This window comes from Magnolia sinica, chromosome 6 (assembly GCF_029962835.1).
Source record: "Magnolia sinica isolate HGM2019 chromosome 6, MsV1, whole genome shotgun sequence".
Lineage (NCBI taxonomy): Eukaryota > Viridiplantae > Streptophyta > Magnoliopsida > Magnoliales > Magnoliaceae > Magnolia > Magnolia sinica.
In genome coordinates, this window is record NC_080578.1 from 93,902,941 (window position 1) to 93,925,807 (window position 22,867).

At 38.3% G+C, this 22,867-nt stretch overlaps 1 long non-coding RNA gene across 1 annotated transcript; it reads left to right on the forward strand.

Annotated features, from left to right (window-relative positions):
• The first annotated feature begins 3,535 nt into the window (after positions 1-3,535).
• On the forward strand, positions 3,536-4,557 carry LOC131249112 (uncharacterized). Its single transcript, XR_009172680.1, has 3 exons — positions 3,536-3,560; positions 4,249-4,351; positions 4,477-4,557. It is a non-coding gene; the product is annotated as an uncharacterized LOC131249112 (long non-coding RNA).
• The last annotated feature ends 18,310 nt before the right edge of the window (positions 4,558-22,867 follow it).

A 22,867-nucleotide genomic window follows, 5' to 3' on the forward strand; every position in this document is an offset into this window, starting at 1 on the left:
CTGTGAAGTAAAGGGAAATGACTGTGAAATGCATTGAATTGACCGTGAAGTAAAGGGAAATGACCGTGAAGTAAAGGGAAATGACCGTGAAATGCATGACATGACCGTGAAGTGAAATGAATTGACTGTGAAATGCATGGAAATGACCATGAAGTGAAGCGAATTGACCGTGAAATGCATTGAATTGACCGTAAAGTGAAGGGAATTGACCATGAAATGCATGGAATTGACTGTGAAGTGAAGCGAATTGACCGTGAAATGCATTGAAATGACCGTGAAGTAAGGGCCTGTTTAGTTTTCCATAATACAGGTAAATTGTTGTAAATCACTGTAAAAAAGTAATTATTACATTCTTTCACCTGTTTGGAAATGAGTGAGTAATTTCACCTGGGAAATTGGTCCAAAAATGTTGACTTAAATTCATGGGCCCCACCATAATGTATATAATATATCTGTGTCGTCCATCTATTTTATTAGAATATTTTGAGGCTTTATCCGAAAAAATTATGAACATCTAATGTTCAATTGGCCCACATGAAAGGAAACAATGGACTTAATTTGTCCACCATTGAAAGTTAATTCTTTTACTGGGCCCACGTTGAGGTTTATTCACCATCCAACCCGTTCATAGGGTCACATGGACATGGATAAGTGAAAAATATAAATATAAGCCTGATCTAAAATTTCTAAGGGCCTCAACAAGTTTTTAATGGTAGGCATTTAATTCTCGTAATTTCGTGTGGTGTGGTCCACTTGACCTTTGGATTTTCCTAATGTTTGGGCTCATGCCTTAAATTCATTTGGCATAATGAATGGGCGATGTAGATAAGCAACACACATTATGGTGGGCCCCATATTTATTTTACAAATTCCTCTATTTGAGTGCTTAAAAAGTAACCGATCAAGTCAACATTGGGAAAGATGAAGGTAGATGAAGGTAATACCTTGGTAAATAATGATTACTCATTTACAACGTAATTACACTTGAGCCAGAAAACCAAACAGGCTCAAAGGGAATTGATCGTGAAATGCATTGAATTGACTGTGAAGTAAAGGGAATTGACCGTGACATGCATGGAATTGACTGTGAAGTGAGGGGGAATCATCGGAATTGACCATGAAATGCATGGAATTGATCGTGAAATGAAGGGAATTGACCATGAAATGCACATAATTGACCATGAAGTGAAGGGAATTGACCGTGAAATTAATTGAATTAACCGTGAAGTGAAGGGGAATCACCGAAATTGACCGTAAAATGCATGGAATTGATCGTGAAATGAAGGGAAATGACTGTAAAATGCACGAAATTGACCGTGAAGTGAGGGGAATTGACAGTGAAATGCATGGAATTGATCGCGAAGTAAATGAAATGAATGAAATTGATTGCGAACTGATTGAAATTGACTGCGAAGTGAATGAAATGGATTTTCGACCATCGACCTGATGGAATCTTGGAAAATAACCAGGTTGGTTGGCTAAAGTAGCTTCTCCTACTCCAAAATCATATAGGGTATGTCAAGTAACTATTTTTGGTTTAGAAGATATTCTTATTAAATGAATAAAGAAAGAAATGAAAAAAAAAGAGAAAAAAATTATATGCTTATATATATATATATATGTATGTATTAGAGAAAAATGTAGGTAGAATAAAGTTTTCAATGTAAAATTATTATTTTTTTAATGCACATACTGCTGCCGCGACAGTCTGTCTATGGCTATGGTTATAACCCGTAGCCGTAGGGGGCCGCCAGATAGGCGTGGTCTTACCAGACAGGCCAGCAACTGGTGGGGGGCAGCTAGTTTGGCAAGCCCACCCCGAACAGTCCCTCTATAGCTACGGTTTATGGTATCTATGGCTACGGTTATAGTCCGTAGCTATAGGTCTCACTGTACCCTTTGAATATCAGGTTTATGAAAAAGCGGGGACATTTTCGACCTAGAAAAAAGCTATCCGTACAAATGGACCCTTATTCCCGTGAGGTAAAAATAAGTGGGCTTTAAGAGGAGAATGAGCCATAAATGGGTCGTACAGTGGTAAAATTTTCTTTCAAAAGGGAGTTATTTGATACTCTTGAAGAGTACAGTTGTCGATACACATGCAATCATAAATTGTATACTCGGAAAATATAATCTCCAGTTAAACCATCCATTTTTCGAGAATCAGTGGAAATAGTCTAATTTTTAAATTCGTATTTATTGAAGCTAAATTATACTTTGATTAATGGACATTTATTCATTAAATTGGGATTGTTGAATATTGTTCACTTCGACTGTCCATTATATATCGACCAATCATCGAGTGAGAAAAATGAATCAGTTTGATTTACTTTTGAAAATACATCTATACTAAGATAGGCATCTGTCGACATTAATCCATCACTATTCCATGTTTGCAATTTCTCAGTGCCTGTGTATTGACTATCACTGTCCACTCGAGAATCAAAGTTTCACCCTTTTAAAAAGAGAAAATGACCACTGTAGACAAAACCTTTTACCCAGCGGTTTTTATGACGGAATACAAACTTAAGTTACCAACTTAGACTAGCACGTGCAGACAGCGACGTTGAGGACGAAACTACCCCTCCTTTCACGGAAACGGATTGGGTACTCCCCCTGCCACCAGCCAATGGCGGATGGTCTGTGGCCTGTGGGCCCCACCATGATGTATACTATTCATCCATGCCGTCCATATATTTTTCCATATCATTTTATGGTATGCGACCAAAAATTAGTATATCCAAATCTCAAGTGTACCACATTACAGGAAACAGTGTTGAATGAGCGTCGACCATTAAAAACTTTTTGAGGGCCCACTGTGATGTTTGTGAGAAATCCTCCCCATCTAAGTTCATTCATAGGGACACAAAGACCTGGATGAAGAAAATTTTTTTTTATAATGATCCAAAACTTCTATAACCCTTCAAATGGTTTCAATGGTAGACGTTCAATCCCCCATTGCCTTTTATAGTGTGGTCTACTTGATAGTTATATCTATCTTATTTTTCGTCTCAAGCCTGAATATGAGCTCGCCAAATAGATGGACGATTTGGATATAACACAGACCTTATGATGGGACCCACAAAAGCTAGTAGGGATTACAACAGCAAAAAATAAAAATAAAAAAAATAAAAAAACTGGGAAGCTATTGCTACGGTTTTCTATTGCTACAGTTTTCTATAGCTACAGATTATAACCGTAGCCATAGCGATAGCTCGGCGATCAATCACACCTCCTGCGATTCCACCGCAAGTCGCTGCCCCGATTGACGATCAATCGCGGATCCCGCGATTCCACCCCCGATCTTTGGCTACGGATTATAACCATAGCTATAACCGTATCCGTATGCATTTTTATTTTTATTTTTTTACATGGAGAATTTTATTCTACCTACATTTTTCTCTAACACATATTTATAGAAATGTGTATATATAAGCATATAAAAAAAAAGTTATCTCTTTTTTTCATTTATTTCTTTATTCATATGACAAGAATATCTTCTAAACCAAAATTAGTTACTTGACATACCATATATGAAAAGGATACCATTTTCCTGATGGGTATGATCTTATAGTATTTGCAGATTCTTAGTGAAGTATATTGCATTCTTGTCTTTCCAAACCATATTATTCCCACTGCATAATTCAACCCAACTATTCAAGCTCTTGCAGCATTTACGCTTTCATTCACTACGCACGAAGAAAATGCATTTTTGGTGGATTGAGATGGGCCAGATAATCCTGAGCTGCTTCTCTGTGTATCCTTAATATATATATATATATATATATATATATATATATATATATATATATAACAGACAAAGAGCAAGGACACTCTTGTTGCTTCAAATGCTGAAAGTTATTATCTTCTTGTTTTGTCAAGTCAGAATCTCTGATGTTGGGACTACACATAAAATAGAGGTGCCAAAATTACATTATTTAAAAGAAAAGAAAAAACAAACACCAGTAAACTCAAAGAATGTTGAACAAATCCCACAAAGACAAAAAGCTGTACTTTGCATCTGCATTAGGTAGTTTGGTACCTTCAAAAAGGTGAAATTTCTCATATAACAATCAATTCTTAGCCATTCATTGTTAGATTTCTTGTTTTTTTTTTCGTAATTAGTAGAAGTTTCTCCATTTGTTCCTGTGAAATTTTTATACTTTGGAATGATCTAGATATAAAGTTATCTTTTGCAGTGCTGATCTGCCTGCTTGGATATGGCATTTAACATTCTCCATTTTGCAGGCCGTTTGTTGAGTATAAAGGCACAATCCCACCAAATGAATTGCAAAATAAACAAAAGGAGCTGGAAATTGCAGCGAATGCATTAATTTCTAATGGAGGGAAAGTATGTATCAAATCATGTGGTAGATCTGCGATTTTATCTGATGTCGTCGTGGGCTTTGCATGTTCTCTTCATTTTTTAGTTAGGACAAAAGTAAGAACCTCTGATTATTCTCAACCAATTTTCAGGTGTCAGCTGCTGTTTTACCATATGAAGAAGCTTATGAAATGTGTGGAGGATCCCTTCCTACTTACATATCCAAGGTCAGAATTGAGGAACCTGCTTCAAGACTTAATTTTCAGTTTTTAAGGATTAAAAAAATAAATTAATGAACCCTGCTAAGGGACTGTCTGAGTTCTTGAGGGCTGTGTTGGGCGGGCTCAACCCGACCAACTTGTGATCGACCCGACATTGGGTTGGGCTTGGGCAGGGTGTATCGAGTTTGGTCTTGGGGTTGGGCCATACAAACACCAACCTGATAAAACTTGGGTTGGGCTCGGGTTGAGGTCTCAGGTTGCCTGACCCAACATGAACCCGATTAATATACAAGTTCCTTATAAATTAATTATAATTGAGTGCAGATCATTTGTGTTGAAGGCAAAAGATATTCCAATGCCTCCCCTCAAGCTAACAAGATATGCCGAATTTTCCTCTCCCAAATAAATTGCTTGATACAAAATACAACTTGTAATGGAGTAGTTGTCCTATACTTTAGCTTGTTTGTTTAGAAAAAAATGCATGGAAATGATCGTGAAGTGAAGGGAATTGACCGTGAAATGAAACTGAATCTTCGGAGTTGAACGTGAAATGCATAGAAATGACCGTGAAGTGAAGGGAATTGACCGTGAAATGCATGGAAATGACCGTAAATCAACACGGAATCACCGGGATTAACCGTGAAGTGGAGCGAATTGACCGTGAAATGCTTTTATTGGTCCACATTATTTTCGGTGACTCATCTCACATGTAGACTCCTACATGTCAATATCACATCTGGGGACAATATATACATTGACTTCCCATTCCAGAGTGAAATGAGAAACAGAATCACCGGGATTGATCGTGAAATACATAGAAATGACCTTGAAAATCTTTGAACTAGGGGTTATTTTAAAAATCCAAACATGATGGGACCTTGAAAATCTTGAAATTTTGAATAAGAAACAAAAAATTGGAACATGATGGGACTCACGACAAGAACATATCATTATGAGCTATTATGCTAAGCTCATAATGAGCTGGCCAAACTGAAAATTGAGCGGACAAACATGGAAATGAGCAGAAAAAACTAGAATTTCAGAGGGCTAAATTGAAAATTGAGTGGGACAAACTGGAAATTGAGCGGGCCAAACTGAAAATTGAGCGGGACAAACTGGAAATTGAGTAGGCCAAGCTGGAAATTGAGCGGGACAAACTTGAAATTGAACAGGCCAAACTGGAAATTGAGTGGGCAAACATGGAAATGAGCGGGACAAACTAGAATTTCAGCGGGCCAAATTGAAAATTGAGTGGAACAAACTGGAAATTGAGAGGGCTAAACTGAAAATTGAGCGAGCAAACATGGAAATGAGCGGGACAAACTAGAATTTAAGCAGGCCAAATTGGAAATTGAGCGGGCAAACATGGAAATGAGCGTGACAAACTAGAATTTCAGCGAGCCAAATTAAAAATTGAGCGGAACAAACTGAAAATTGGAGAGGGCCAAACTGAAAATTGAGCGGGCAAACATGGAAATGAGCGGGACAAACTAGAATTTCAACGGGCCAAATTAGAAATTGAGCGGGACAAACTGGAAATTGAGCGGGCCAAACTGGAAATTGAGCAGGCCAAACTGGAAATTGAGCGGGATAAACTGGAAATTGAGCAGGCCAAACTGGAAATTGAGCGAGCCAAACTGAAAATTGAGCGGGACAAACTAGAATTTCAGCGAGCCAAATGGGAAATTGAGCGGAACAAACTGGAAATTAGAGAGGGCCAAACTGAAAATTGAGCGGGCAAATATGGAAATAAGCCGAACAAACTAGAATTTCAGCGGGCCAAATTGGAAATTGAGTAGAACAAACTGGAAAATGGAGAGGGGCAAACTGAAAATTGAGCAGGCAAACATGGAAATGAGCAGGACAAACTAGAATTTCAGTGGGCCAAATTAGAAATTGAGTGGGACAAATTGGAAATTGAACGAGCCAAACTGGAAATTGAGCGAGACAAACTGGAAATTGAGCAGGCCAAATTGGAAATTGAGTGGGATAAACTGGAAATTGAGTGGGCAAAACTGAAAATTGAGCAGGCAAACATAGAAATAAGCGGGATGAACTAGAAATTAAGTGGGCCAAAATGGAAATTAAGCGGGATAAACTAAAAATTAAGTGGGCCGAACTGGAAATTGAGCGGGCCACACTGGAAATTGAGCCGGATAAACTGGAAATTGAGCGGATCTCGCTCAATTCTTCGGTTCCCTCGCTCAACTCCCAAGTTCCCTCGCTAAATTTCTAAGTTCCCTCGCTGAATTCCTAGGTTTCCTCGCTCATTTTCTAGGTTCCCTCGTTCAATTCCTCGGTTCCCTTGCTCAATTTATAGGTTGCCTCGCTCAATTACTACGTTCCCTCGCTCTATTCCGAGGTTTCCTCGCTGAATTTTTAGGTTTCTCTCACTGAATTTTTAGGCATGATAATTTGAGATATAAATGGCCTGTACAGCAGCTACTTTCTTTGGTAGAAACTGCACCTATATAAGAAAAAAGAAAAGTGTAACAAAAAAAGGATGAATCGGTGGATATGGGAAGCATACTAGAACAATCACATTACTGCGCTTCTTATTACTCATTGACTACAACTCAGCACTGTAAACTAGTTGCTGTTAGTACCTCACTGGTTTCAAATGGCTGATTTGAATTTAGAAGTATACCCAGGGCAATTTGACAATGAGCAAGTTGCAACTTCCACAATCACAACAAAGCAGGAATTCTGGTCAGGTTAGGTGAGGTTGGTACAATGGCTTCACTTTGGGCTATTTGGGGGGAAAGGAACAATTGTTGCTTTTGTAACCTCCATAGTTCAGTTAGTATAGTTGTAAGGAGAATCAAGATTGATTTAACAGGTTGGACTTCCAGCTCTAAGTCGATCGACGCTTGTAAAGTTTTTGCTTTATTAAAATTAAAATTCTTTGTGCCTTCCTCACGTAGGCCATTTATAAAAACATGAATCCTTCTCAGTACGACACTAATTACATGTTGAATGGCTAAAAGTCCCTCTCTGAAAACTTCCAAGAAAAAGCACCAAACCAATACCAACTTCCAGCAATTCAACTAACAACTTTCTTACACTTCTAGGAAAGTTCCAGTTTAGTACTTAACCACTAACAACTTCCAGTTCCATTCTCAAACCCAAGACTCATTGCTGACCAATTATAGACCATAATCTATCCCCCAAATCTTCTAAAAGACACCAACATGCAGGTTTCAACCACATTCTTCCAGTCGTTCCAATTCACACCGATGATTGAGCAAGATAAACAATTACCACATACAATCCCCATGGTCAACATTAAATCACCAACAACTTCAAATCCCATTCCTTAAATCCAAAACTCACTCCCAAACAAATTAAACAACGAATGTTAAAATCCCATCTCTCAGAAATTTTTTAAAAAAAAAACGTCCAAGAAAATGCTGATTTCCAATTTCTAAAAGAAATCATTCAAAAACAAAATAACTACCAACTCAAAAGTCTCAAACAATTCTCGCATTCAATATTAAACTACAAAACAACATTGATTCCGTTTTTGTTTAATCCGATACTCTCACCACCACACAAATGACACAACAATGCCAACAAGAACCATCTCCCAAAACTTACAAACAGTTACAAGTTCAAATCTTTGAAAGTACAATGGCCTCAAAAACCCCTATGACCACTACTAGCAACAACTTTTCCACTCCCAAATTCAATACTCTCACAACCAAAACAATTACAAACCAACCACCCAAAGATTTGAATGTGGGGTTCGGGGTCGACCGGGTAGGCTGGACAGGGGTTCGGGGTCGACCGGGTTGGTTGGACAGCGGTTCGGGGTCGATCGGGTGGAAATGGCATTCACACCTCAACTATAATGTGTTTTCTTTTATGTTTGTATTTTTTTGGCTTCGGCCTTTCTTTCAATACAACATTCCACAAAATTATCCTTTTCATCTCATGCCTACGACAAGTATCATTTACAGGTTACAGACAAACAAGCATTTATGCAATCCAAGTTGCTCAATCTAGATGCTGGTATTTGGAATTACAAAACTATTGTCATAGTGTACTTGAAAACAAATTTGCAGATATTTGTTCCTCCTAGTAATTTTATTCCACTCTATAAACCACACTACCTCTTCCAGTGGTTCTAGGTCCCTACTCATGGCTTAGTGGTAGACTCACAGGAGTTTCAACACTAAGGTCATGGGTTCGAGTACCCATTGTGGTGTAGGAGATTGCACCGATCAAAGGATGTCTGGTCGACAGTGATGAGGAGGAGATGACCAAGCAAGAACTCGGTATTTTCACCTAACAACCAAATGGTAATTTTCTCAGTCTGCTTTTGGGTACCCATGTGACTTGAATTGCAAATGCTCTGTCTAAATCATGAGGAAATGGAAAAAGTTAGTAATGTTTGCTAGTATTCATGAGAAAGTAGTCTGCTGGCAATTCAGTTATATGCCTTTCAAAATTCGGTTATATGCCTTTCAAAATTCAGTTATTTGCATTTCATATGTTGCTTGCTAAAGTTATATTATCTTTGCTGAAATCTCCCAGGCTGGAAGATCCTAGCATTTTTTTGCTGTCATAGCCTGAAAATATCTTTGGAGGCTTCCTATCTCTTCATGACACCCAACAATGGAATAATGATATTAAGTAAACATGGCAATTAGAAAACACTGGTTTGATGAGAGTAATTCAGCCTCTAGACAAATTGAATGTTTTTTTTAAAAGACAAATTCATTACCAAAATGTTCCTAGATCTTTATTTTTATTGAACAATCGCTGCCCCTTTCTTGATGTATTTCGATTATTATGAATAAACGTGCCATTAAATGAAGGGGAAGTTTTTCCAAAGAATTGGACTGAAGTTGGTGGTGAGATCTTGTTAATTTGTATTATCATTATGTAGGGAGAAGTTTGCTTCAGTGCCTAATGGTTCAGTGGTGGTGGCTTTGCTGTGGCTGCAAGTGTCGGTGGTGGAGCTGCTGAGGCCAAGAAAGAAGAGAAAGTGGAGGAGATGGAGAGATGCTCCATTGCTTTCAGAGTAATGTAAGTTATAGTGCACGTAGTTGCTTTGGGATACCTAGTCCAATCCATTGATGTAGACTGTTCATCTTTAACCCCTACATATGATTCCAACGGATCACTCTTATTAGGCATTCATGACCATGCCATCCATCTTTAACAAATGCCAACTAAAGATGCCACTTTTGACTCCTGGGACAGTTTCCCCTTTTGTAAGTAATATGTTGATTTCTCTATTTCTCCTGTGATTATGTGAATAGAGCTAGTGTTACCAAACGGAAATAGTGTTGTGGCTCTATGGTAAAGTATTATCTCTACTCCATGAAACTAGAAAGTAGCTGGCTGATCTGTTTTGCAACTTAAGAAAATGGTAAGATGCTCTTTAGCTTTTGCTGGTTAGTGATGATCTATTCGTTTCAAACAAGCAAATTAATGCATACCTCCTACTGTTGTAAATTTCCACAGGTTAAAGAGCTTTAGAAGGCAACAAGAACCATACAAACCCTCTATTCTGAGGCCAAGGTTAGCTCTGTCAATCAAATTTTGCTCCCTTGATTAAAATTTATGGAAAATGAGCACGCCAAACTGGAAATTGAGCGGGCCAAACTGGAAATTGAATGGGATAAACTGGAAATTGAGCGGGACAAACTGGAAATTGAGCAGGCAAACATGAAAATGAGCGGGACAAACTAGAATTTCAGCGGGCCAAACTGAAAATTAAGCGGGCAAACATGAAAATGAGCGAGACAAACTAAAAATTGAGCGAGACAAACTGGAAAATGAGCCGGCCAAACTGAAAATTGAGCGGGACAAACTAGAAATTGAGCTGGCCAAACTGAAAATTGAGCGGGACAAACTGGAAAATGAGCGGGCCAAACTGAAAAATGAGCAGGCCAAATGGGAAATTGAGCGGGACAAATTGAAAATTGAGCGGGCAAACATGGAAATGAGCGGGACAAACTAGAATTTCTGCAGGCCAAACTGAAAATTGAGTGGACAAACATGGAAATGAGCGGGACAAACTGGAAATTAAGTGGGCCAAACTGGAAATTGAGCGGGACAAATTGAAAATTGCCACCTCCAGAGCCATGAATAGACTTGAACAAGAAGAGAAGGGCTAGCTTTGCCAACTTCAACTGCTCTTGGGATTAGTTAATAAACTCTGAAAGATTGAAAATCCATTGTCCTTACACAAATGTGCAAGTCCTGAAACATGACAAATATCAAACTGGTCATAGCATTTTTTTAGGTACGTTAGAACGATGCTTTGACATAATGAATACCCTGGGAAATAAGCCACTTTCAAAATACCCACTAATATAACTTCTCCAATTTTACCAATTATAAATGGTAAGTCTTTAGAATTTTAAGAAACAAAACTATGTGAGATTACTTCAGGATCATTTGAATTGGGGGCATCTAGATGCATTGGATATTTCAATTACCAGGCATTGCAATGCCTGGATGGTGTAACTACTGGCAATTGAACATAAAACAATGAAAAGCTGAAAAGCTGTAAACATAACAAAAAATAATGGCTCTTCGATAAAAACACGTAAAACTTGTAGTAGAAGACATAGAACACTGTGAGGATGTTCAATGCACAATGAAGCCAAAATGTGAACTATTTAGACCACCTAAGGTGGATCCCACATTTATAGGGCCAGGGTATATCCAAGATTCTTCATCAGTTATAGGGGATGCGCCCAATATAAGTTTCTAACAACCCAGGGTATATCTACCAGATTACTCAATTTTTATGAAAATGTTCATAAAGCAAACATCCTAGCTTATCCTCTTGGGGCTGCATGCCTCCAGAATGCCAAAAATATTTCTTGATTGCTGAGAAACCAGTTCTGAATGGTCTCTCAGTTTGGTGCTGGATGTCTTGGAGGGACCAAACATCCAACCTTTTCTGATTCAAATCCTTTCAGATGGAAAATCAGAATAATATTGGGATACTCCATTATGAACCAACCCTATTGGTTCATCGATAAATCCGTGATCACTTCTTTGTTAATTGTGCAGTAAATTGGTTGTAGCATCACCCGTGGAGGATTATTTTATATACATTGACGATCTCCCATGTCCTAATAAGACTCCTCAGTTCATTTGCCAGTGTTGTTTCCGACCTTTTCTTAGGATTATACATCATATGTTATAGGAAGAATTTCAATCCTTCTATGAATAAATTTCATCCTTGTTGGGAGTATTTGAAATTTTATTAGGGTGAGAAGTTGGGGTTCTCCATCTTCGAATTGGTTGTGTGAATAATAGTACAATACCTTGTTTGCTTTTAGTGCTCGTATGTAACGGTTATGGGTTATCTACAAATGTGATGTGAAGAGTTGATCCAAATTACTTGTCTTCCTTTTTTAGCAACCAGCCAAGGAAAATGTACTTAGCTAAATAAGACTTTAATTTCACTACTAAACTATGGAGGTGTCCCAAAAGAATATTTTATGGATCTTCTGAGGAATGCTTTGAATGATGCTCAATTTCCAGTTTGTCCCGCTCAATTTTCCAATTTTCAGTTTGACCCGCTCAATTTCCAGTTTGTCCTGCTCAATTTCCAGTTTGGCCCGCTCAATTTCCAGTTTGGCCCGCTCAATTTCCAATTTGTCCCGCTCAAATTCTAGTTAGACCCGCTCAATTTCCAGTTTGGCCCGCTCAATTTCCAGTTTGGCCCGCTGAAATTCTAGTTTGGCCCGCTCAATTTCTACTTTTCGAAATTCCTCCATGCTACAAGTTCTCCAGATGCAAATAACTGAAAAATCATGAAAACATGTCCCTCATAATGTTGTTCTGTTTTCTCTGCCGCCCCACCCAACACTTACACGTCTGCCATAGAAGCCCTACCAACCGTGAATTTAGGAGTGCACTCAAGAACACCCAAAATAACCTTTTGATTCTGTGTATGGTATATACGATGATCAATGTTCAATATTTTGATTGTGTTGCGGTTTTTTAGGTCGTATTGTTCGAAGGTTGGATGCTTGGTTTCAAACCTCTACCAAATGAAGTCGTCAAAGCAGTTGACCCATAGGTTAGCCCTTGAAAAAGGGATCCAGCGCTCACATCTGTTTAATATTGCATGTGCTGGTCCATAAATACTTTTGTGTTGTGCTGGTCCATGAATACTAAAATGAAGAAAAGGAAGGCTGTAAATTAGTGGAAATGTACTACACCAACCGAAAGAACTCATCCTAAAGAGGTGGTTTGATTTTGTTCTCTGATAATCCAAGCAAGACTAAGAATGGTTATAATTTTTACTATTGATTAGTTTTTGGTTTTTGTAGTTATTAAAAGACTAAAAATTTGTAGTTTTCTCAGTCTTCCATCAGACTCTTCTTGGAAATTTGTAAAAAGTTAGCTTTTATGATAAATACTAGCAATTAATGCTATTTAGAAGATTATTTCCATGCATTTCACGGTCATTTCCCTTCACTTCACGGTCATTTTCATGTATTTCATGGTCAATCCCGACGATTCCATTTCATTTCACGGTCATTTCCATGCATTTCACGGTCATTTCCCTTCATTTCACGATCATTTCCATACATTTCATGGTCATTTTCATGCATTTTACGGTCATTTCCCTTCATTTCACTGTTATTTCCCTTCATTTCACGGTCATTTCCATGCATTTCCTAGCAATTCCCGAGACCTCAACCCAAGCCCAACCCAAGTTTTATCGAGTTGTTGTTTGTATGGCCCAACCCCAAGACCAAACCCGATACATCCTGACCAAGCCCAACCCAATGTCGGGTTGGTCACAGGTTGGTCGGGTTGAGCCCGCCCAACTTTCAGCCCTAAAATTATATATGGTACGTCAAGTAACTAATTTTGGTTTAGAAAATATTCTTGTTATATGAATAAAGAAAGAAATGAAAAAAAGAGAAATTTTTTTTTATATGCTTATATTTACATATTTATATAAATATGTGTTAGAAAAAAATGTAGGTAGAATAAAATTCTCCACGTAAAAAATAAAAATAATAAAAATAATAAAAAAGAAAAAAGAAAGTGCACAGGGATACGGTTATAGCTACGGTTATAATCCGTAGCCATAGATCGGGGGTGGAATCGCAAGATCTGCGATTAATCGCCAATAGGGACAGCGACTTGCGGTGGAATCGCGGGATTTAGGATTGATCGCCAAGCTTCTGCTATGGCTACGGATTATAACCGTAGCTATATCCATATCCCTGTGCATATGCCATTACCATTCTACTTGAACGTCTACCGATGAAACCCTTTTAGGGGCCACACAAGTTTTGGATCATTATGAAATTTGTTTTTCCTCTTCATCCAGGTCTTTGTGACCTTATGAATAGATTGGATGGAAAATAAATGTTATGGTGGGCCCTACAAAAGTTTCAACGATGAAAATCAATTTTCCGCTGCTCTGTGGTGTGGCCCAGTTGATCTTTGGATATGATTTTCTTTTTTTTGATAATGCTCCGAAATGATCTAGAAATATGGATGAACGTTGTGGATATAATAAATACATAGCTGTGGGGCCATGTAACTTTGATCTCTTTTAAGCCGCTCGTACAACTCTCAGTTGGAGGAGCGTCAGCGCTCGTCTTCGCAGTGAAAGTGAAAAGGAGGGGTAGTTTCGTCCTCAACGTCGCTGTCCGCACGTGCTAGTCTAAGTTGGTAACTTAAGTTTGTATTCCTTCATAAAAACCGCTGGGTAAAAGGTTTTGTCTACAGTGGTCATTTTCTCAATAATTGCCTCTCCCAACCTAAAAATGAGAAAATGACCAGTGCTCATAACTGGATTGTATTAGACATTGGAAGCACAGAAGGTAGTTGGGGAGAAAGTAGCTGGGGAACATGTCCTAAGGAACAGTGCCATGTTCTGTGAAGTCAATGGTTGTGAGATATGTAGGATTCGATGGAGATAAATATGATCGAAGCTGAAGCTCTTTGTTTTGGCCTCATAATTTATTCAAACATATGAGTCTTGGTCAGCCATTATGAATTGAAGCCTTCTTCAATGGTATTGCTGGATCACTTGGGTCTCCGTATTGAAACCTCCACGAGGCAGAATCCTTGATAAGATCCATGATTCACATTCCTGCTTTGAGAACTTTGATATCCCCTACATTTCATAGAGAAGGTCCATGAAGACAGTAGATACCATCTATTTCTGCCATTGTAATAGGTTGTTTATTCCCATGTTACTGCCTGCATAATCTCTTGTGGAGGCAATGATCCTCTCCTCTGCAGTTGATGGTAAAAAAATTTGACAATTGTCATATTCCAGGTGTATTATGAGCATATATCTAACTACCTTTGATGCAAATGTAACTAGTGGTGCTTGGTAAGGCTAGAGGAAATGTTTTAAGAAGGGAGGAAAGTCTGTTTGCAAATTACCAATACAGTAGGCGAGTAAAGAGATGCATTCCACCAGTCTCAAGGGGGATGATGGTCTTGGTCTCTAACAAAGTAACAGCACAGGGTTTATTGGGGAATAGGGGTTTGGAATGAAAGACCTTATAAGCAAATTTTACTCAACTAAGTAATTGCAACAAGTCAAAGATAGTTTCAAATTGTATTCAGTTTAGGATAGTAGTTGCTAGAAGTCAAAGTTAGTTTCTAATTTTAGTAAGAGTCTTTATTAGTTTCTATTTCTGTTTTATTAGGATTGTAAGTTTGAAAGTGAAGAGGAGAGTTCTGTATGTAGTGTAATTGAAGAAGAAGAAAAAAAGCCATTTTATTAGCACAAGGTAGAGGGGAATCCTCGGACATTTCTTTTTCTTTTTTCCTGTGGGTTGTCAGTATGCATTTTCTTTTTTGGTCTTGCCATCTGGCTAATTTTTTCTTTTTGCACTTCTCCTTGATTTTCTATCATTCCTAGTGGCACCTTAAGTTCTTCAAGACTAAACCAGGAAATACTGTAGAAAAATTCCAGCAGCATAGTCGAATCGACATCTAAGGATTCAGGTGGCTGATTTGCTACCAGTTTCTGCATAATCTGAGGGTCCGTCTATCTATTCTGCAGGAGCCGTTTGCCATAATTTTAAGACAAAATGCTAGTTTCTATTGATACTATTTCATTGCCGGTTCACAACAGAATTTGAACAATGTTTTTTTTTTTTTACAAGCTGCTAGCAAAAATTCCAGCGAAACCTGTATTTGCATCATAAATGGATGATTTTCGAGCTTTTTATTGCAATAGAAATCATCCTACCCACCTGTTCAAAAAATTGCTATAATCCTGTCTGCAACATGGTTAGGTATAATTCCAATCGCTATGCACTTGCTTGCCAGGTTGACACATATCAGAACTTTAGTTGATGTGAGTTATGGGAGCTTTCAAGTATGAGGTGGTGATTGGGCATATGGAAGGCTATTGTGATGATCAATCAATAGAGTAAATGGATGGTGATGAATGAGATGAATGATTTGTGCAGGTTGTGACCAATGATTCGTGTAGGTTTGTTTCAAATATTGTGATCCTCTTTGCATTCTTCCGGTTCAAAGGATCTGATTCTTAGAGGGTCTTCATTGCACAAAGTATGTGACTAATAAAAAAAAATCCACGTAAAGAGGGTGAAAGTAGTGAGGGAAAGGTTAAGGCAAAGAGGATTGATTCCATGTTTTTTTTTTTTTTTTTTAAAAAAAAAGAAGGAATACAGATATAGCTACGGTTATAATCCGTAGCCATAGATCGGCGGTGGAATCGCGGGATCTACGATTGATCCCCGAATGGGATAGCGAGTTGGGGTGGAATCTCAGGATTCGCGATTGATCGCCGAATCTATGGCTACGGATTATAACCGTAGTTATAGTCGTATCTCTGTTTTGACATGTAAAATTTTATTCTACCTACATTTTTCTCTAACACATATTTTATATAAATATGTATATATATATAAGCATATTAAAAAAATTTCACGGTTATACTTTATCTCATTTCTTTCTTTATTCATATAGCAAGAATACATTCTAAACCAAAATTAGTGAAGGGAAATGACCGTGAAATGATGGTGAAGTGAAGGGAATTGACCATGAAATGCATGGAAATGACCGTGAAGTGAAGGGAAATGACCGTGAAGTGCATGGAAATGACCGTGAATCAACACGGAATTGCCGGGATTGACAGTGAAATGTATGGAAATGATCGTGAATCAACACGGAATTGCCAGGAATGACCGTGAAGTGAAGCGAATTTAGCGGGAATTGAGCGGGCCAAATTGGAAATTAAGCAGGACAAACTAGAAAATGAGCGGGCCAAACTAGAAATTGAGCAAGCCAAACTGGAAATTAAGCAGGCCAAACTGGCCTAACTGGAAAATGAGCGGGCCAAACTAGAAATTGAGCGAGCATTTCCCTTCATTTCACGATCATTTCCATCACGGCCAAACTAGAAAATGAGCGGGACAAACTGGAAAATGAGCGGGACAAACTGAAAAATGAGCGGGCCAAACTAGAAATTGAGCGAGCCAAACTGAAAATTAAGCGGGCCAAACTGGCCTAACTGGAAAATGAGCGGGACAAACTAGAAAATGAGCGGGCCAAACTGGAAATTGAGCGGGACAAACTGGAAATTGAGCGGGCTAAACTAGGAAATGAGCGGGCCAAATTAGAAATTGAGCGGGCCAATCTGGAAATTAAGTTGCTATAAGGTATGTGCTGATATTTTTATCATGTTTCGAGGGAAGCTAGTGTGCAGATCAAATGACCAACTGGAAACATTGTAAAGTATAGGACCAAATTTCATCGTTAGCAAACTAAAGTATAGGACCACACTAGCTTCCTTCGAAACATTGTAAAAATATCAGCACATACCTTATGCCAACTTTTTTAGCTTTGCTAACAACGAAATTTGATTTGCATTTTCTACATCTCTTTCCACTATAACCAGCCTAAAAAATAAATGAGACTCACCTGCCTTGTTGGAGTCTCACCGGTCTGAAACACCATATTGTTTCTCCCTAGTCACTTCTCATAACACCAACTAAATTTTTTTGTCCGTGTTGTCGCTGTTCAAGCTCTTTCCATACAGATGCCAAAGTGACACAAAACCCATTTTCACTAATTTCAACCAACTGATAAAAAAAATTCTTGATCATGTCTCTCACATACTTCTAATGATACTCTATTTTCAAAGTATTTCTTATTCCTTTCCTTCTAGATCCACCAGATTATGTCAAATGAAAGCGTCCTCAAAATTCGCCCTACTTGATTAAACAACAATTTCATCCTCCCACCTACGACCAAGGCCACTTTTTTGGAGAACCCAACAAATTAAAAAGCATTTGAAGAAGTTCCATATCCCTAGGCATTCTACAAACAAGATATAGGTGATAGAATGATTTTTCTATTTCTCTACACAAGTGGCACATTTCTTGCTTGCTGAGGTCATATCATCTCTGCTGAAATCATTCAGACTCTGGAAGATCCTAGCCTTTTTTAGCTGTTGTGGCCTGAAAATATCTCTGGAGGCTTCTTGCCTCTTCATAGCACCCAACAATGTAATAATGACATTAAGTAAACATGGCAATTAGAAAACACTGGTTTGATGAGAGTAATTCAGCCTCCAGATAAATTGAATGTTTTTTTAAAAGACAAATTCATTACCAAAAGGTCTTTGCATTCAAATACGCACATTCATTTAATGCCTGCTGGTCACATGTAGGACTGTCAATGAGCCAGGGCCAGACCAAGCGAAAACAAATTTTTAGTCTGGAAATTTATTTCATAGCATGTTTGGATGAATGTCCTTTCGGAAAATTTGTTTGTGGGAACGCTGTTTGGAGCATTAATTCAGTTTACATAAGAGGAATTCTATGTTTTCCTTGCATTTAGTTTTCATCCTTTTTCAATTGACTGATTCTTTGTTTTTATGTTGTAGAGTCTTCTAGCGGTGGTTCGCCCTTGAAAAATTATAGAAGACACACGATAGAAGTTATCGGTATAGTTGTCGGATGTGCAAGTGGACTACTGATACTTGCATCCATTTTCAATCTAGGGTGGATGAGGGATGCACCTGGCCATATGCGAGTGCACACAGACTCACCAAGATTTGTATTTTCATCAGTATTGTAATTGTAATTGTAATTGATTAAATGAAGGATTGTAATTGATTCATTATTAAACGAATGATTATAATTGTAAGTTTTAGTCTGAATGAAGGATTGTAATTGATTCATTATTGAATGAATGATTGTCATTGAATGTATATAATTATGCAGGTGGTAATTAAATGAATGAATGATTATAATGTTTTTAAATGTAGGAAATTGCATGCTAGTCACATGTGGGATTAACTTTTTATAAATATGTGTTAAGAGAAAATATAGGTAGAATAAAATTCTCCATCTAAAAGAAACGAAAAATAAATAAATCAGGGTATGGTTATAGCTACGGTTATAAACCGTAGCCATATCGGCGAACCTCAGAGCGAGTTGGGGTGGAATCGCCGAATCCGCGATTGATCTCCGATCGTCACAGCGACTTGCGGTGGAATCCTAAGATCCACGATTAATCTATTTTTTTGACATGGAGAATTTTATTCGTATCCATTTTTTTGACATGGAGAATTTTATTCCACCTACACATAGTTATAATCAATATGTATATATAAGCATATAAACAAAATTTTATCTCTTTTTTCTCCATTTCTTTCTTTAACCATATAACAAGAATATCTTCTAAACCAAAATTAGTTACTTGATGTATCATATAGGATTTTATGGCTGAAAGTTGGGCGGGACAAACTAGAAATTGAGCGGGCCAAACTGAAATTTGAGCGGGACAAACTAGAAAATGAGTGGGCAAAGCTGGAAATTGAGCGGGACAACTGAAAATTGAGCGGGACAAGCTGAAAATTGAACGAGGCCAAACTAGAAATTGAGTGGGACAAGCTGGAAATTGAGTGGGCAAACATATAAATGAGCGAGACAAATTGGAAATTGAACGGGCCAAAATTGAGTCGGCCAAATTGGAAATTGAGCGAGCCAAACTAGAAATTGAGCGGACCAACTCGAAATTGAGCGGGCCTAACTAGAATTTGAGCAGATAAATTGGAAAATGAGCGGGCCAAACAGAAATTGAGCGGGACAAACGGAAATTGCGGGCCATCCACCTCCAGAGCCATGACCAGCCCTGAACAATGCATGGAAATTACCATGAAAAGATACGAAATCGCCGTAATTGACCGTGAAATGCATGGTAATGACTGTGAAGTAAAGACATCATTCACAACAATATACAGCTCCTACAAAATTAACATCAAACCTAAGACAACTCGGATTGAAAGGCCAACTCGAGGCGAGTAAAGTTGAGTTCAAGCCGAGTTCGACCATGGTGTATTGCAACTCGACTCGACTCGAACTCGACTTGACTCAGCATGGACGAGTCAAGATGAAGGCTAAAAACAAAGATCAGCTTGATCCAATACTTTTATGGCCACCAAAAGGTTGTTAATGGTCGATGTTCATTAAACATTGTTTCCTATAATGTGGTCCAATTGAGATCAGGATATACCTCATTTTTTAATATAATATCATAAAATGATATATAAAAAAAGACAGACAACATAGTTGAAACACATACATCATGATGGGGCCCACAGAGCATTGAACACCAGCCATTAGCTGGTGGCAGGGGGAGTAGTCAATCCGTTTCATGTAGTATATCAATGCTGTTGATCTGTTTTTCTATCTAATTAAGGGGTTGAGCCCCAAATTGAAGCATATCAAAATATCAAGTGGATCATACCACAGGAAACAGTGGGCATAATGATTTTCTAGTTTGCCCCGCTAATTTCATGTTTCCCCTGCTCAATTTCCAATTTGTCCCACTCATTTTCTAGTTTAGCCAGTTTGGCCCGCTTAATTTCTAGTTTGGCCCGCTCAATTTCTAGTTTGGCTCGCTCAATTTCGTTTGGCTCGCTCATTTCCTAGTTTGGCCCGCTCAATTTTCGGTGGTCTGCTCAATTTCCAATTTGGCCCGCTCATTTTCTATTTCCTGCTCAATTTTCGATTTGTCTCGCTCAATTTCTGATTTTTCCTCGTTTTCCGATTTGCCTTGCTCAATTTCTGTTATGCCTAGTTTGGCTAGAATTTCGGTGGCTCACTGAATTTCTAGTTTGGCCCGCTCGAATTTCTAGATTGGCCCGCTCATTTCCTAGTTTGGCCGCTCAATTTCGATTTGGCCCCCTCATTTTCGGTTTGTCGCTTAATTTCGATTTGGCGCTCATTTTCTGTTGCTTTGCTCGATTTCGTTTGGCCGCTCATTTTGATTTGTCTGCTTAATTTTGATTCGGCCGCTCGATTCGGTCGTCGCTTCACTTCACGGTCATTTCCATGCATTTCACGGTCATTCCCGTGATTCGTGTTGATTCACGATCATTTCCATGCATTTCATGGTGAATTCCCTTCACTTCATGGTCATTTCCACGCATTTCACGGTCAATTCGCTCCACTTCACAGTCATTTCCATGCATTCATGGTGAATTCCCTTCACTTCATGGTCATTTCCACGCATTTCACGGTCAATTCGCTCCACTTCACAGTCATTTCCATGCATTCACGGTCAATTCGCTCCACTTCATAGTCATTTCCATGCATTTCACGGTCAATCCCAGCGATTCCGCGTTGATTCAAGGTCATTTTCATGCATTTCACGGCCAATCCCGTCGATTCCGTGTTTTTTTTTCATACGCTTATATATACATATTTATATAAATGTTATGTTATATATACGTCAATTTCCAGTTTGTCCCGCTCAATTTCCAGTTTGGCCAGCTCATTTTCCTATTTAGCCCGCTCATTTTCCAGGTTGTCCTGTTGAAATTCTAGTTAGGCCCGCTCATTTTCCAATTAGGTCTGCTCAATTTCCAGTTTGGCTAGGTCAATTTCTAGTTAGGTCCACTCAATTTCTAGTTTGGCCCGCTCAATTTCCAGTTTGGCCCGCTGAAATTCTAGTTTGTCCCGCTCAATTTCAGATTAGCCCACTCAATTCTCATTTTGGCCCACTTGTAGAATTGCCATAAGGTACAGGTTGTTTACCTCAATATCGAGACTGAATCCAGCACATACAATACATTAAACAAAAGATGCTTACACCCAACTCCATAGCCCAACTGACAGACTGAGTGGCGATACCTCGTTTCAACAATTGAGGTCTTGGTATCGATCCCTAGTGGGGGTGGCTTACATGGAGGGTGTGTACTGACATGGGTGTTTACCAGGAAGCTAACCCACATTTCCATGCATTTCACGGTCAATTCGCTTCACTACATGGTCCTTTCCATGCATTTCACGGTCAATTCACTTCACTTCATGGTCATTTCCATGCATTTCACGGTCATTCCAGTGATTCCGTGTTGATTCATGGTCATTTCCACGCATTTCACGGTCAATTTGCTTCACTTCAACCCTAAAATCATATATGATATGTCAAGTAACTAATTTTGGTTTAGAAGCAATTCTTGCTATATGAATAAAGAAAGAAATGAAAAAAAAAAAAAAGTTTTTTTTTTTATATGCTTATATATATATATATACATATTTATATAAAATATGTGTTAGAGAAAAATGTACGTAGAATAAAATTTTACATGCCAAAACAGGGATACGACTATAGCTACGGTTATAATCCGTAGCCATAGATAACAGTAATTCGGCGATCAATCGTGAATCCCGCGATTCCGCCCCAACTCGCTGTCCCATTCGGGGATCAATCGTAGATCCGGCAATTCCACCGCAGATCTATGGTTACGGATTATAACCGTAGCTATATCTGTATTCCTATTTTATTTTATTTTTTTATAAAAAAAACATGGAATCAATCCTCTTTGCCTTGACCTTTCCTTTACTACTTTCACCTTCTTTACATGAATTTTTGTTATTAGTCATTATTGCATTTGTTTTTGAAAATGGCATTAAATTACGCCAATATTTAGTTCTTTTAGATTGAATGGCAAAATCTTTTTAGCAGTTGAAGGTTTGTGACATTTGGTGGAGGTATCCAGAAATGGGCTCTTATGATATTTATGTCACTCAACATTAATTTGTTATAGGCTATGACAGGAATTACTGGAATATTTTTATTGAAGAAATGCAATTGGAAGAGATGCAACTTCAATGGTGCAATCTTGGTCCCTTTTCTAACACACATAATTTGTTATAAGCCGAGTTCAAGCCGAGTTCAATTGTCCTCGGATTGAAGAGTCTGATGACTTTCACGATTTTGGCATCCACACAAGATCTTGGGTTCACCATGAACACGCACATGCACATAATCTCTAGTTTGATATAACTCTAGAGTTGTCAACCAAACAACTTTCAAATGA